Consider the following 13388-nt stretch of genomic DNA (forward strand, 5'->3'; position numbering starts at 1 on the left):
CTATGAGTTCAAACATTTGTATGAGTTAAAGTAAGATATCATTCGATATGAAAATATTATCATAATTTGATCCGAAGTTCAAATCCTAAAATAGCTTTTGTCACGCAGACAAAGGTATAGGGCAAAATGTTATAAATATTATCAAATGGCTTTCCAAATAGGTTTATAGAGGCTTCGTGCTTAAAATAAGCTGTTTTGTTATTTGAAACTGCTATTGGGTCATGAAATATTGTGCCATATTTCTTTCAATCGTACATTAAAATATTTGAAAAGAAACACGATATGCCGTGTGTCTAATACCATGATTTGTGGTTATAATCCGAGTTTATTGATAAATTATTCATGCATTTATTATTTGTACGTGACTCGTGGCATGGATCAATGGTGCTCGGCCCGATAAGGGTATCTCACGGTGTCATTGAGGTGCATCTGAACTCGACTATTCAGGAATATAACAAGTTAAATTAAAAAAAGACCACAAAATCCAATAAATAATCTAGAAACATCATATGATTTTATTTTACATTCCGCAAAATTCATTCACACTGATACTTTATAGGCGAAAATGTGTGTAAGTGTGTATGTTTGTTCCGAATTTGCGCTGCGCTTACTGAAGCGATTGGGCTGAAATTTGAAATGAAAATGGTTTTTTTCTAGATTAACACATAGGCTACTTTTCATCCCGGATAAATCCATGGTTCCCGTGGGATTTGTGAGAAACTGAATTCCACGCGGACGAAGCCGCGGGCGTCCGCTAGAAAATAATCTAGAAATGTAAATTTTGTGTAAGTGTCCGTCCGTAATAATGGAAAAACGCTAATACATTCGTAACAATTCCAATCCACTCGTGCATAATACATAGAACCATCAAGAAATCACATTTATTTAAACAAATACCGTATCAAAATCCGTTCATCCGTCTGCTAAATTCAATTTGCTGTTTTGAAACATATATTTATTAAACTACGTATCATAGATTTCCCATTGCCCACTCCCATTCCATATCGAGTCATACAAATTGTATCCAATGCATACAATTTGTACGACTCGTTCACACTTGTATCGGTAGTATCTGGCCAAACGTAATAGTGTAAGTTCTCAAGCTTAAAAACAATGATGATGGCGTTCTATGACTTTAATTTGCTTGAAATTTGGATGAATTCACTAAAACATGACATTTGGCAATTTATGTAAATTTTATGTTGGTCTACTTCGACATGATGTTTGTTAATCTGTAAACTTAATGTATTAGACAAAGCATAGACATGTTATCAACATTTAAAAAAGCTTTGTGAGAATATAGATCATAAAAAATATCGACCCGTGGATGTATTATATATATATATAGTACCTGGTATACATCAACATTAAGTCAAAGTTCATTTATTTCAATTAGGCTTAGTTTACAGTCACTTTCAAAACGTCAGGTATATAGGTTTCAATATTATTAGATAATGGTGATAATAATTGGTCGAAATCTTAAAATTAAAATTACGAGGGTTCCAAACGCGTCTTGATCTGAGAAGAGCCCACAACAAACTCAGCCAGGGTTTATTTTTTGTTCATCACTATTGCAACATGCGTGACGTGTTGCTCTTTCACGCAAAAACTACTGAATGGATTTGACTAAATTTTGTAATGGAGGTAGATTATATCTTAGCTAATACACATGCTACTTTTTATCCCGGAAAAAAATTTCCCACGGGTCTACATCTTATTTTTCTTTGGAAGATTTGGAAATTAAAAAAAAAAACATAAATATTATATACCAGGAACAAAATCTCAGTTTTAACCAGTGAATGCGTTGTAAAAGTATTACATACAAATACGTTTTCGTATGTAGTAATCCGACACATGCGAGCAAACTGGATCAGAGTCCGCAAAAAATCCGATTGGTTAGTAAATACTATGTAATATGAGCTTTAATTAATTAATTAGATTGATGTGTTGAACGGTAAAAAATGTGGACGCAAACTTTCCGCCCCAGGCGTCTCCGTCCGTCACTGTTGTGCGAAAATATTACACCGAAGTCGTTTGACGAGATCAAGGGAACAGGTTCGATGATCCCTGGTTAGCTAATTAGAATTACTTATGCGGCTTCTTATTAAATTAAGTCTAGCGTTACATTACCTATTATGGTAAAAGGCGACGTCGGTTATAGACACTTCGCTCGCCGCGACACTCATATCACCTCCTAATAAGACTAATTTAGTGATACCGTTTCGGTATAATTGTATTTTTTGCTCGCCGACAAGGCCGGTAGTCCGCACGCAACACCCAGAGCTGACCGGAGGCGGTCTAATAACAGTTATTAGCAAATCGCTATGAGAAATCGACAACAATGAGCACGAAACACACTCATTGCCTATGTCCCATTCATTAAGTTTTTGTGATACTATCTCTTGTCTTAAAAATGTGGGTCGCAATTTTTTTTGTCTTATTACCTCTAAACACCTAAACGGGACGATTTGCCCCCGGGCCAGTTTAGTGTATTATCATGATTAAATTATCTTCACGCGTTTTGTGAGCTATCATTTCGCCATTTGCGTAAACGTGCCGAGAAAAAAGTAGTAAATTGTTCTTATTATGTTCATTAAGCACAGTTTTACACATCCGAATGCTGTTTTACGTTCGCTTATTATCTTTGTCATGCAAATTGTAACTAGCAATCGGAGCGAAAGGGAAAGATAGTACGTGTCTAGTTTTTATGCAAATAGATATGTTTTAATTATTACTAACGATTTCCGTATATAGATGTTTGATATCGAACCCTAGTAAACGTCGGCGATCCACTAACGAACGATATAAATCCAGGGCTCCGATTCGATTTGAAATAGTGCGGTGATATACAAATATACGAGAACAGTTAATAACGGTTACCATTCATTAGACATATCAATTCCAATATTATTGTTTATTGCGTTTATTTATTAGCATCTAACAAATTGTATTGGTTATGTAATTTATTACATACGTAACGAGTCGTTTATCTTTAATTGCGAGTAAGTTATAGGGGTTAATAAAACGTAATTTACATTACTTTATGTTAAGACTTTAATGTTTTGCCTAATGAAAAAATGTACGAGTAATAAACAATTATGTTTATTACTGATATTTTTCGTATATTAGTTTATGAAGGAGCACCTAAGAGCTTTAATTCAGTATTCGTTGCTTTTAGTGTAGATGTAAAAGAGCTCAGAGTATAAACAGGGTATAAAAGTTAGATTAATATACCTCACTAGCTTCACGGTAAAACGGACGTCCTCCTCAGAGGTCGTGGGTTCTATCTCCCGCACGCTGGACTGTTGTCTTACCCACTCCTAACACAGTCATTTCTGACTAATTGGAGGGGAACGAGAATATTGGTCATATTTAAAAGACTGGGAAATATTATTATTTTTTTTTCACCTCGAATCACCTAGGGTCTCACAGTCATCGTATTACAAAATATGGCAGTCAGGTCAAGAGAAAGTATATGTCGACACTTTGCAGTAGTTACTTGAGGTATTCTAAACTTTTCCAAAATTTTGGATGTTGTGTCTTTTGATTCCATAATGCACTAATTAATTTTTTTTAATTTTCAGGTAGCCAGTCAGAATGTTACAGAACTCGAGAGCGACAGTCCAGAGGTATTCGACTTCTTTAAAGGCCTCACCACAGACATCTTCCAGCGATTTACATGAAAGAAAACATCAATGCGTCCAGGCGCTACGTTGATTCCTTATGAAGTTAAAAAAAATCACATGAGGTTTTGTTACCTGCAACAGACTGTAAAATATTTACGCGAAAATGTAAAAACTCAAAAAAAAACAATTAAGTACACACTCGTCTCTATAGTTATAAAAATTGGTCGAAAATAAATGAAAAGGTGCTATTATTAATGTTACAATTTGTATTATGGAAAATTTGTTTCTCGACTGAAATTTAATAGTCATTGGATGTGATACTCTGTAATTGCCTAACATTTTAATAAATGTCTCCAGACCCATAATTACTGTCATCAGTATAGCATTCCCACGGATACCTAGTATTTATTAAATTAAATTACTACTCGTACATACACTTGAGCTATTTCAGATTTATTTGCTTAATTATAATTTCCTGCAAAGCTGAGATCTTCCATTTTCGGAATACGGTTTGGCTTCGGTTATAATTGTAAGGTGTACAGATGAGCGTTTTACAGGTGCGTTAATGTTTAAAACTGAAGGAGCGTTAGTAAAACAGAAAGATGTTTAGAAATTATCAGAGGTCTGTAATAGGTTGCTAAGCAACAGTTTGTATGCGCCAGAATCACAATAGATTTATATTATGCCTCCTCCTGTATCACTACATAACTTATTTCTACTATGCTGACGTTCCTTTACTTTACTCACACAAATGTTCTGTCGTTGGACTACTAAAAAAGCCGAACCGACTTTCTGATGCAGAACAACTGTAGCAAGGAATCGCGCGAATCTAATTAGACATTAGACGTCACAGGTTATATTAATAAACACAGATTAAGATTTAAACCTCAATTTTCTTCAAAGTAAAGTGAACTTTAAATATTAGTGATCAAGTCCACTTTACTTTGAACAAAATTGAAATTTCAATCTTAATTCTTGTTCATAAAAATGACCGACGAATTTTTTTTTTCTTGTTTACGGACGCTTTCTTTAATCTCCAGGGTAGCTATTGCATTAATGCATATATGAAGTGCACGCTGCTGTAGCAACGTACTTCATAATTTGTTATGAATAAAAGTTACCTTGGTTTTAATGTAACGACATTAAAAGCGTGTATTATTATTTTAACGATTCGCTTAAACCGATCATGGGTGCTCGGTTCTCGTCAACCTACTCAATGATAATGATTCCTCATTATGTAAGATAAAATCTATAAACGTTGAAGTATGAGGTATATAATTTAATAGGCATGTCTGAAACAACAACATTACCTTGCCATAAATGTTTGATTCCATGAAAATTATTATGTTTGGCATATTGAAATTAAAATTTGACTTTTTTTTATACAATAACTTTTCAAGTAACACATTCATATTGTTGTTCAGCGTTCTATATCATGGAAACCAACATTCCAAAATAATTTAATTTAGACACACGCCAAAATTTACCATGGTGTAATTTTTTTAACGTGTAGATGTAATTTGAAGTTTTTGTGTAAAAAAAACAAATACCGACTGCAATTCGAAGTGCACCGTCAATTTCACCAAGAACCTATTATCAGATAAGCATGGTATCACCTGGGAAGTAAACTCTATCATCCAAAAAAATCCAAATTAGTCCAGACATCTTCGATTAATAGGAGAATATTCATGAAAAATAAAAGATTGCTACGAATTCAGAAGCTTTTCCTTTTTGTATTCAGTTAAAAACTGCGTTAGGTACAATTTGGTCAAACTACAGACGTGAGAAACCGAGACCGCAAAACAATAGAAGCAGCGAGCAGTGGCTAGAACGCTAGCTCTAATTTAAATCGCGATACAAGAACTACAAAGCAACATTTTCAAATTTAGATCACAATGAACGATAAATTAACGGGCGTACATTACTGTCACGGTGACATCATATTTGTTTAACTCGAGGGCGGTGGATCACGAACCACCTGTGTTGAACATTCATTAGCACACAAAGGATTCCAGCTTGATCACAACTCGGCACCTTGAGCCTTATTGAACTGAACAATAGAGGCTTCTGGTTGAAACATTTTTAACCTTTAAATGCCGTCGTGAAAGTATTGTAGTCCTGCTTAAAAAATAATAGACCTTATTTTCTTTTTACTCAATTTTCCTCGAAAGAAAATAACTAGGTACAAAATATAAACGGTCCCTCAAACCGTGTCACTTTACATAAAAAACGAGAATGAAAATTTTTATGGTAATAATTAAAAAGGAAAAAAAAATTAAAACTTCCAAATTAAAGAGAATAGAAGAAGAAGAATATCAATTGGGACTGCCATTAAATGAACTATAGTTTTGCAATTTTAATAGTTACGAGAGTAAATGGAGACATTTTTTGCTTTAAACTTATTTATGATGACATTTGAAATAGCGATGGCATCTAGTTTTTCTTTCTTCCAAAAAAATATCTGTAGGTAATAGCTGAATTCGGGAGTTGGTGGTGTCACAACCACGTTTGAAGAAGTTGTTCCCGGTTTTCATCTGATACTTCACAAAGATCATTACAGAGTTGTAACATTATCACAAAGATGCATTGGGACAGCATGGTGGGGAGTTGTACTTCAAATTCTCTTTATATAGTGAGAGAACATATGTCTTAAAATAGCTAGTGGCGCTCCCAAAACCAGGCTTTATTTATCTGGTCAGTCTATAATGTGGAGGTGAAGGCGCGTGCGTGCGCCTTGAGCCATACATCCATAATCCCGTGACGCGATGTTTTGACGGACGCGTTCGCTCGTTTTTTACCGACGTTTTTACCACATTTTTTACACGCCAGTCCAACGACCCCGCACCATTTATGAAGCGCTATTTTCACATGTAATTACGCGTATAACAGACCGCTTAATTACCCGAAACTGCTGCGACGACGGTGTTTGGAATTCGTTCAAAAAACCTAATCCGGAGCCGCGAACATGTATTAACGCTCCGTTAACCTTCGCCTCCATTAACTTGCGTATACTTTGAAATTCGGATGGGATTTCAAAACGGTGCACAGTCTCTCTATATTAATTACATTTCTTGCCATAAAAACATGTCATAGTTACTTTTAAAGATATTAAATTGCCAGTGTTCGTTATAGACCGTATATTTACATAACGGTGACGACGCAACGGTCGTCTTTAAAATATCGTTAGCGATGTCGACAACTATTCACAAGTATTTTTCTTTCTGTTTTTAATGAATTCCGTACTGACCTGTATAATATTATATTTAGCTTTAATTTAAGTTGTATTTTAATATAAAAAATGATTGGGAACAGTGGTCAAGTTGTCGAACTTTATATTAATCTATGTCTTCCGTCTACAAACTTAATAAATGGAAGTTGAAAATAGATGACATTAAATCATTGCTTCAAAGTTGTCACAAATTTATTTATCTTCATAAACATATGGAGATATATAAATTTAATAATAAAGCTTTATGTAAATAATGCACCTATTACTATATTGACATAAAGATTACCAAATTATTTCATAATTTCTCCCTAATATTTATTTGCTACGCTGATTTCGCACATTTCGATTTAACTTTTTTGAGATATCTCGTTTGACGACAGAGGGAAGCTATAAGGAGCAAGCACTGTATGCTTCACTTGCTAGTGCCTGCGACTCCACCTTATCCCCCCTCCCCTTTAAAATAATTTGTTTACAATAAAAAAAAAATTTTGTTATCAACTCTATATGAAATCATTATCTTTAACATCTGATTGTGATCGTTAATGAATTTAACATGATCACCCTAAGCCCGCCTAACTGCATTGGGATAGCGTGGTAAGCTTCATATTCCCTCTTCTATAACAAGGGAGGCCTAGCCCTGTTATAGGACCTTAAAATAAGCTGATAATGATATAAACTTATAACTTACTCTTTTATGTTTAATAATTCCTATTTGCATTATGTATATGAAAATCTATTTTACTATCTATTTAAAGCTATCACTTACTCATTTAAGTATTTTAAATTATTATTATTAAGCAGCAATGCATTGTTTGCTGAAAATATGTGCCTTTTATTAGTCTTTTCGTTAAGGGGACGTTGCGAATATTATCTTACACGTTCGTCGTATGTGCTGTGTTGCCATTTAATTCAAATGTATTTATGTGTACGTGCGCATATGTATTTAGATTATAATTTTTCCAAATGGACATTACATAAAAGTACGAAATTACGTTTTACAAGCAAATGGAATATACCCCAAATTGCCTAATCTCTGAGGCCAGTAAAAAATTAAACTTTTGAAATATTTTGTCTTTGTCTTTAAACGGACATTGAAAATATACTACTATACAGATTTTCCGGAAGTAACTTGCGCTATAATGAAATTCAAAAACCAAACATTTATATTGACACTTGTAAAGAGCAAATTTTTTAAAAAGTATACCTCAATTTTTAAGTCTGACCTAGTAGATATCTCTGTAGGTTACGAAAAATGTGTGGACTTTATAAAATAATTCACCGGAATGGATATATAACAATTAATGAGTACCAAACTTGTGAAACCCAATTTTTCTATTACGAATATATTTTCAATTTACATACATTTTACTTTAGTACTAGGTTTGGATTATTATAGATAGATAAGTTCTATATATAATATTAATTATCGCTCGATAAATCTTATCGAGTAAATAATGTTTTAAACTTGAAGGATGTCACGACCACAATTTTTTATGTTAAGTATAGATATTCTATTTTCAAAAAAACCGTTTCGATTTTGTTATAGTACTAAGGTAAAGACGGGCGTTGGAAGTCATAAGTACTATATTTTTATTGGATTTCGTATATTTTTAAAAGAAATAAATGAAAATTAAAAAAGTATTTAAAACTATACTTATATATAGAGAAAGCATAATAATATTAACAGTGTCATGAAACTTGAAAATGTATCAGACCTAAGTAATTAATGTATATTAATAAAAGTATGTATATTAAGGAAAGTATGTATTTAAGTAGTTAGGTTTATATATTAATAACATTTAAAAATATTTTTGGTTTGACCAAAAATATCTTTATATTGTAGACATATATTTCATGTGCTATATTTTGATTCTAGTGCCTAATATGTATTTAGTTTCGATTTTCACTGTTTGTTAAAAATAAATGTTTAATTCAGCTTTTTTATGTAGCTTTTTATATTTATACTAGTCTATTATATATTCTTGAATATTAAAATGAATTTTGAATAAAAATAATAATAATTTAAGAATGTCAGTTGTACACAAAAATGTAGTAAATTTAAACCAAAACTCTGACTACCACCTATGTTATTTTTTAAGTACCTACAACTGTATTTTGATATATAAACAAGGTGGGTGATAAAGAAAGGAGTGACAACAAATTGGTGTGTTATTAAGGGAGTATGAGGCCATCTTGACATTTCATCACATTTAATTTAAGTAGTTATTATTATTAAAATAAACTTTAACAAAATATTTCAAAATTATTTTTTTAATATAAATATCTATGTAGGTACATCCACAGTTGCCGAGAGTTAGTGTGTAATGGCTGGACTGATTTAAATACTGACGCCATTTTGGAAAAAAAAATATACGCGAAGAAATGTATTTAATATTAAAAAAGAATATTATATGGTAATGTGATTACTCTCAAGACGTCCCCTAAAGTTGTGAGAGACCAGCTTTTTATAACAAAGATTTTGTCCTCATCTAGAATCTGATCACATCTGATTTTAGTTACAAGAACGGGAAATCTTCAAGAATCAATAACACTTTATGTGACGAAACTTTTCGCCCCTCATCATGTAAAATAATCGTGATTGTTGTTAGAAGCGAACCGGTGTTTATATCACAGATCATTAAAGTCCCAAGTCAACGTTATGCCTTGCTTGAAAGATTTACAGAATTTAAAAGTTAACCTAAGCATTTTAATTAGTTGTTTAGTCTGTGATAATTCCACGGGACTCTTAAATGTCATTTATTTTTTCTTAGGTAGATGTAAAAATGTAAAGTGAATTAACATTGTCCAGCCGGCCTTACTCAGGTTCTGACTGAGTTACATAATATACATAATATAGTGACTAAGGTGTGTTTGTCTATCGTAACTTTTGCTTTTGAGTCTTGGATTCCTATAATGTTTGTTTTATTAACAGTAAAAAACAATGTCAAAGATTTTATACTTTGTGATTTAATACCTTAAAAGCTTCCAAGCTATTACGTGCTTTGAACTTCGGTGTATCAAAAAAAGTTCATCTTAATGGTTTATGATATTGTATATTTGTGTCAATTTATAAAAACATTATTGAGTGTAGGATTGGTGTGAGTAATTTTTAAAATGTCTAATAAACCAACAACAAATGTTTTATTAAAAGACAATACAATTTTATTTTGATAGCAAGTAAAATGTAAATGCTATTTTTTTTTATAAGTAACGCATTTTTCTTTTGAGTTTTGTCTCGCAATGTGCTAAACAGTCGGTTTCTATAATTATAATCGATCTTATTTGCAATTATTTTTTTTTTTTGGAAACAAAACTTTCGATAAATTATAGAAATCCGTACTAGTACAAAACGAAACTCCAAAATTTAAATGCATTTATATTAGTAAGTTAATGTTCGAAATATTTGCTATTTTTAACATACAAATCTATTTCTAAAGTAATACTTAGAAAATGGCATCTAATAAAATTGTTGATTATAATTTGAAATGAATGTAATTGAGTTTAACTCTTGTACTATTTACTATGATGGCTGTTACTTTGTATAAATGGCTTTAAGGCGAAGTAGTAGTGTATATAAAAGTACATTAATTGAGGATTTCATGATCATAATATTATGTACCATGCAGATCGAGTAACATGTGTAGGTATCTTCTTACACTCACATAGGTAATTACATTTTTAATAGACTTGATACTCATACTTATTATATGCTTCTAGTTGATCGAACAAAAAAATAGGACGGGCTTAATATAAGGTGACATACACATTATACCCACTTACATATAACAATCGCCTAGACCTTAAGCATAAACTTCTCGTCTGTGAGTCAAAGAAAAGTTCCTACGATGCATCACTCTGCTCTAATTTTAGACATGGGGTTATCATCGTTAGCGGATGCACGTTTTTGACATTGGCCTCTTGTGAGGACTACCAGACACCATGTTGAGTCACATGGATACAAGCTCTCCGAAACCCGTTCCATATCAATGCCTAGTAGGAGGACCCACACTTCGTTTTTAGTGCGGCGTCGCCACACTTGCACTTTCAAACTCCAACGCACTTCAGTTCTTCGAACTATGTGTCCCGGGGCAGGGTGGCCACTGAATCATTACTAGCACGGGATTAACTACATGACATGATATCGCCTCAGCGAAAATTGCAATCCGCCCAGGGGCAGTGAACAAGCAAACTCGACTCATAAGACAAGATGCCTCAGCCCCGAAAGGGGCTGGAAAAATCCACCGGGGGTACAAGTTCCCTCGAATCTTACTCGAGCAAGGAGGCTAAGCCACGAGGCCCGTACCCCACCCGGAGTACCCCACTGCGATGCCCTGCCCAATGTGGCTTCAGCTTTATGACTCATTGAGGTTGGTATCTTTTTAAATCTTCTGCGAATCTTTTCATCTCTCATTTGAACATCCAGATAGACTCTGAGCATAGCTCCATAGCCCTCTGAGTTACTCTGACCTTCTTGTGAGGCCTCATGAATCTGTAAACTATTTATCTTATCCTTTTTCATCCTTAGTCCTTTTAAAAATAATATCAATGGTGGTATTTTTCCGCTGACTGCTGACATAAAGTGTAAGCTAACAGTTTCTTTGATATTTACCATACCGGTAGACTTTGAGCCGCAAATCAGCGGCAAATTTTTGCGGTGCTCTATCGAGTGAGCTTACTGAAGCAGATCGTAATTTCGTTGCATATCAACCGCTAGCTGTGTAAGTCGGCAACCGTTTAGCCACTAACTGCATAAAGTACGCACAGTCTAAACTCTGAAGTATTGAGCATAAACTGATTTTTTATTATTATTAAATTCCTGAAATGTATATCGATTTGTGCCTCTATTCCGTGCGTCTGATTTTAAAGCGTAGTAGTTAATAGGTAAGTTTATCAATTATTTCTGCTCACGAGTATGTCAGTCTTTTATACGAGTATTTTATTCAATGTTATGAAGATGTATAGTGTCATTTATCACGCTCACAAATTATAGCCAAGAAAGTCTGTTTTTAATCTAACGACCTATGTGTGTTTCGAGCTGACTTTTGTTAACCGATCTGCTGGACTATCCACTAACTCAGTGGCTTTGAAAAATGAAGGCTATCGAGCTAATCTGATGTTTACTTATGTGTGCTTCAAATTACTTTTGTAATTTGAAGCACACATTGAATAAGTCGAGTGGGTTTTACCTTTTTTAAAGCCACAGATTTAGTCATTGTATTCTCACAAAATGCATAATTTACTCGTATTCAAATTTTCGTAAGCGCTATGAGTGTTTAGTAAATAAGAATAACTTGAACGTGGAGTACAAAGTTTGCTTTTGTGCTCTTATTTTTGTATGTACTTAGGATATGATTATACGTTTATATACTCATATAATAAGTTAATATTTTGAATATTAATGTATAGTCAGAGTAAAAATAGATAAATCGTAGGCCGGTGGAAAACAGAGGAACCAATTTCTTTTACTAATATACTAAGCACAGTCTGCCAGAAACCATAATGTCGCCAGTAATTCAAGTTTTTATATTTCTGGTTTGGCAACACAGTAGAAGGTGTATTGTAACATTTACCTACTCGTACGTCGCCATAGGACTTATTCGAAAAATTACCTAATCTTATAAAAAAAGTACTGTCCCTCGAATACGGGAAAAATCTTTATCACCGAGAGATTCTTACTAGATTTGTTCTTGTAGGTATATGTCGCATTGTCGCTGGCTACAACACAAAAATATATTACTGAACCAATGCCCATATATGTTCTTATAATTATATTTACATTTTACAAGTTATATTATAAAGTTTGTTTCACTGGATCGGACGCTAAGCATGTTGTAATTATATATAGTACAAGTGTGCAAAGTTGGTAATTAAGGTCGACATGGAAACTATGCCAGACTGTGAAGGTTTGAACAACGTCGAGAATTTCATTAATTTTATCAATGCACACGCGGTATGATACCATGTTTTCTATGTATTTGCAAGAAAACAAACGCCAAATAGATATTAAACTACCTTAACTTCCAAGTCTTGTAAGATGTAGGTACTTCATACCACGATCTTTTATAATTGTCCATACGGAAATATTTTTCATCAATGATAAGTGCATAAATTCGTCAAGACAATATTTTTAAAGTTTCGATAACAGTGACGTCACTACTTGCAAATATATCGAAACTATTATGTACCAAGTCTCATGTTTGATGAACGTTTATTATTATTAAGGAAAATAAATAAGTACACATTACAATATTATATATAGTTTTGTTATTTATAGAAAGTTGTTTTTTTACCCATCCCCGTCATATTTCACGGCAATTATAAATTCACACGCCCATTAACTACGGGTACTGTTAAGTTTTATAGTTAAGAAAATAATAATTTCACAGTTGATTTATTCAAATGCTAGTTACCTATTGACATAGTAGCCATGTGGTACTAAGTTGTAGCACGAGTATGCAGTATGCATTGGTAAGTCAATTGCCACTACACGCATAACCAGTGAGTTGTTCACTTGTAGAATGTCTCAAGTATTA

At 33.2% G+C, this 13388-nt stretch overlaps 1 protein-coding gene across 2 annotated transcripts in view; it reads left to right on the top strand.

Moving 5' to 3' along the window:
- LOC112043619 (autophagy-related protein 16-1) overlaps positions 1–13107 on the top strand; it is a 242328-nt gene extending 229221 nt beyond the window's left edge. For both annotated transcript variants that reach the window (XM_024079115.2, XM_052883743.1), the window contains one exon: positions 3585–13107. The gene's annotated coding sequence lies outside the window, so the exon portion shown is untranslated. The remainder of the gene's footprint in view (positions 1–3584) is intronic.
- Positions 13108–13388: the final 281 nt, after the last annotated feature.

Source organism: Bicyclus anynana, chromosome 10 (genome assembly GCF_947172395.1).
Source record: "Bicyclus anynana chromosome 10, ilBicAnyn1.1, whole genome shotgun sequence".
Lineage (NCBI taxonomy): Eukaryota > Metazoa > Arthropoda > Insecta > Lepidoptera > Nymphalidae > Bicyclus > Bicyclus anynana.